This window comes from Octopus bimaculoides, chromosome 13 (genome assembly GCF_001194135.2).
Source record: "Octopus bimaculoides isolate UCB-OBI-ISO-001 chromosome 13, ASM119413v2, whole genome shotgun sequence".
NCBI classification, from domain to species: Eukaryota; Metazoa; Mollusca; class Cephalopoda; order Octopoda; family Octopodidae; genus Octopus; species Octopus bimaculoides.
This window is the reverse complement of record NC_068993.1, coordinates 19,838,148-19,843,080: the sequence shown is the minus strand read 5'-3', so window position 1 is coordinate 19,843,080 and position 4,933 is coordinate 19,838,148. Positions and strand designations below refer to the sequence as shown.

General features: G+C 38.0%; 1 protein-coding gene across 1 annotated transcript in view; it reads left to right on the top strand.

Annotated features, from left to right (window-relative positions):
* LOC106880316 (sushi domain-containing protein 2) overlaps positions 1-4,933 on the top strand; it is a 25,307-nt gene that overhangs the window by 5,827 nt on the left and 14,547 nt on the right. The window lies entirely within an intron of this gene.

Genomic DNA, 4,933 nt, shown 5'->3' with positions numbered 1-4,933 from the left:
AGGTTTTTGTTGAGGCAGTTCGTTACATATCCCAATGCCTCAACAATCACGGGTATGAATCTGAACTTGTAGTCTGGGTGGAGTATCTGTAAATTTCTCAGTAGCTCGGCGTAGTTGTTCTCTTTTTCTCTAATCTTTAGTGGGATGTTGACATCCGCAGGACAGCTGATTTCTACTACTGTACAGAGTTTCTCTTCTCTGTCCCAGATTACTATATCCGGTCTATTATGTCTGCACTTTATTGAGGTTTTTATTGGGACATTCCACCAATACTCTTTCATATTGTGAGTGGTAATGGCCTCTACCTCATTATGGGTTTTCATATCCTTAGCCCCGGGGTTATCCTGTCGGCGGATTTCATTGTACAGTGTATGTATGTATGTATGTATGTATGCATGTCAAATCAGGTCACTTGTGAGGTCTTTCATGAGTATTACTGATGAAATGAAGTCCAGTACAACTTGTTCCATGGTCGGGTTGTCGGTGACTAAACTGGCAACCCACCAGGCTAGCTTAGTGAAGATGATTGCTAGAAACGCAGCAAGATTAAAACCAAGAATGTCAAAAGGACAGATGAACCCATGATATGTTCAACGATTATCTTGCAAAGTACTGGCACTCAGAAATTCCGGGTTGGTGTCCGTCTGCTAGAAGGCCATTAGGATTGAGGCAACCCTAAGCTTTAGTTAAAGCATGTCTCTAGGAAAGGGTCAGTTTGACATAAAACCGGATGTGCCGGGAGTAACATTGGACATTCTGGAGATCTTTTCTTTGCGCTTTAGATCAATGCTGTCACAAACGCTTGACGCAGCAATCCATATTGGCATTAAATATATCGCCTCGGCTTGTCTCTGGATCACGGCCATAGGGTGGAGAGGGTTTTTAAGATGTTGTTCAAGATTTATTGGATCAAGAATTTTTCACAGGCATTGCTATCATTTTCTATGAGTATTGCTACTTGAGTGCACAATATTCTTAGAGTCAGTGATGGCCTTCTTCGGTCACGCGTCGAACAGCCATCATGTATGTCAGATCATACTTAGTGCCACTGGTACCATGTAACTGAGAACATAGTTAGGTTATCGGCTACTAAACCGGCAACCCTACTAATCCTGCTTGGTAGGAATGTAGTTTTATTTGGACACCACGCAGGACGAAAACATGTCAAAGGGTGGATGAACTCAATAGAGTTAACGGTCATCCTGACAGCTGAGAGTGAGAGATCCTAAGTCTTTGTTTGGTCACATCAATCATAGTGATGTTGTGCAAGGCTGTCATTGACTTCAAATTTCAGCACAAGCATTGATCATAGCCACAGTACGCAACATCAAGGATAAATAATTTGTCAGTGATGGTCATACTCGTCTACGAGTTGACAGGCACTATGCATGTATATATGTGTGTGAGTGTGTGTGTATGTGTTTGTATGTTTGTGTTTATGTGTTTGTGTGTGTGTGTGTGCGTGTGTGTGTAGAAGTAGATGCGCTAGGTGAGGTTGATGTTCACTAAATGAGGTTGATGTTCACTATTACGGCTACATTAAACTCTCAATCGATATGATATATACTAATTATTGATTATTGATTATCGATTGAAGAAACAATCGTAATGAAATAACTGAAATACCAGCAACTTTGTTATCTAGTCATTGCATTAAATTATATGAAAATAAAAATAAAAATAATGATTCACATATACTTATATATAAGACTCACAGGGCCGGTCTCCCATATTATCCGGCGTATTATCTCCCATATTATCCGAGTTGCCGCAGGATTATTCATTTTTGGCAGCTGAGCAAACGGGAGCAATTTGAAGTGTTTTCCTCAAAAACGCAACGCATTGCCCTGTACAGGGATCAAAATCACATGATCAAGAGTTCGACACTAAAACCACTAAGCCATGCGCTTCTACATACACGCACTAGCACACACACACACACACACATACAAACACACACACACACACGCATAAACATATACATACACATTCACACACACAATATTATCTATCTATCTGTCTGCCTGCCTGTCTGTCTGTCTGTCTGTCTATCTATCTATCTATCTATATATCTATCTATCTATCTTATTTCTTTACTGCCCTCAAGGGGCTACACACAGAGGGGACAAACAAGGACAGACAAACGGATTAAGTCGATTATATCGACCCCAGTGCGTAACTGGTACTTATTTATTCGACCCCCAAATGATGAAAGGCAAAGTCGACATCGGCGGAATTTGAACTCGGAACGTAGCGGCAGACGAAATACCGCTAAGCACTTCACTCGGCGTGCTAACGTTTCTGCCAGCTCACCGCCCTATCTATCTATCTATCTATCTATCTATCTATCTATCTATCTATCTATCTATCTATCTATCTATCTATCTACCTATCTATCTATCTATCTATCTATCTATCTATCTGTCTGTCTGTCTATCTATCTATCTATCTATCTATCTATCTATCTACCAACTACCTAGACACAATTATACATCTACAAACACACACATGGGCATACATATATGTATGTTTGTACATATATGTATGTTTGTACATATATGTATGTTTGTACATATATGTATGTTTGTACATATATGTATGTATGTACGTACGTACGTGCATGTGGGTGTGTATGTGTTTGTGTGTGAGTATATGTGTGTGTGGATGAAAACCTGTCTTCAGTTTGAGAATAATTATGTATATACACAGCGTGTATATATACGTACTGAAACTAGGCTTGTTGTGAATGATGTGACTGAATTTAGGGACACGCAGTATACGACTGAGTTAATATGTCATTGCACATTTGCGTACATTAGTTTGTAATTGCCTACGTGTGTGTCTGAATGTCATTGCATATTTGTGCATGAATGTGTCATTGCGTATTTGTGTGCATGGGTCTTTAATTGCAACTTTGTGTACATGCGTGTGACATTACATATTTGTGTGCTTTAGTATAATGAACCAATTCTTTTGTAAGTTCGCTTGACGCCTCAAGGCAGGAGTTAAATTTTTTTCTTCCTATTATCTTTGACAATTAGGAATAAATATTTCTTTCTCTCTTTCTCTCACTCTCTCTCTCATTCTCTCTCTTTCTCTCACTCACTCTCTTTCTCTTTCTCTCTCTCTTCTACCAACTATTCATTTGCTATTTGAATCTTTGAAACCTCTCTTTGTATCTCTTTATTTATTCTTCTGATTACCTACTTCTCTCTTTCAAACAATTTGAAAATTTCCCTATTTTAAAATGCCTTCTTGTCTAGTCTTTCTCGTCTAACCTATACATTTACATCTTTCTTTGCCTGACTTTAACTATCATAATCATTATTTCTTTTCACACACACACACACACACACACACACACACACACACACACACACACACACACACACACACACACACACACACACAAACACAAACTCTCTCTCTCTCTCTGTTTATTACACTCTTCTCCTCTTCTTTTCTCCTCCTCTTCTTTTCTCCTCCTCTTCTTTTCTCCTCCTCTTCTTTTCTCCTCCTCTTCTTTTCCCCTCCTCTTTCTCTCATTCATTCACTTTATATGATCACTCATTCTGTTTATTTCTTTCACAAGTTCACTTACCGTTTCTGTGATTTAAGGCGAGGTTCTCTATTGGTTCAACAATTCGGTTTGTTATAAAAGAAATCAGTTATGATCAGACATGAAGTCTAATGGCCTCCGACATGTCTAAAAGTCTGCAAGATTTACCGCATGTCACAGACAAGTCACACGACACCATCAGAAATCAAATACTCAAAACAATATATACGAAGGGGTGCTGAAAAGTTTCTGGCGTTAAGGGTATCGCGAAAAGCTTGGTTGGAGGCCCAAACTTCCGAGTTATTTTACAAGGCTTAGAAAAACTGAAGGACTGTTGCAACTTGTGTATGAATCTGAGAGGGGAATATGCTGAATAAAATCATAATTAACTGATCCTCCTGTATTTTCCTTTACCCAAAGATAGGAACTTTTCAGCACCCTATATACATACATATATACATATATGTGTGTGTGCGTGCATGTATGTATGTACATATGCTTGTATGTATGTATACATAAATGTATGTGTATATGTACGTATATAACTGTGTGCGTTTGTATTTGTCTAGTCGAAGGCAAGACTCGATTGGGTAGATATACAATCAAAATCATCAAAACTATAAACATCCTATGTTTTTTTTTCTTCACTATAATTAATGTACAATTAATGTACCTAGTTGTATATTGATAAGTGTTTCACGAATTTTAAGACGGTAAGTTATGATCTGAAACTTTAATATACTATTTCTTTCAGATGGAAACATCACGTTAAGGCTCACTCTTTGGTTTGTGCTTATTTTCTTTTTTATAGCTTGTTTTGTTATAGGCAAAACTATAATTAAATCTTCAGTCAAAACACTTCAACCACGTTACATACACCATTTTATTTCCAGTTCTCGCATCGCGCCATCTTATGATCGCTTGTATCCACTTGGATGTCTGTGTAAATATGCAGTATTCATTTAATTAGATAATTACCGTCTCTCTCTCTCTCTCTCTCTCTCTCTCTCTCTCTCTCTCTCTCCCTCTCCCTCACACACTCTCTCTCTCCCTCACTCTCACTCTCTTTCACATCCACAGTGAACGCTCTGCTTTGCATCACATCTACGTGTTTCCTTCCATGTTCACACACTTGTATCACATCACAGATATTTGGGCACACACACACACGTACACACACACACTTTTTATATATGCAGATATATGTATATATTTATGAAATATCATGAATATACATACACACACTAAACTCACACACACACACGCACATATATATATATATATATAAAGAATACTATATTTGTACAATATATATACATACATACATACATACACACACACACACACACACACACACACACACACACACACACA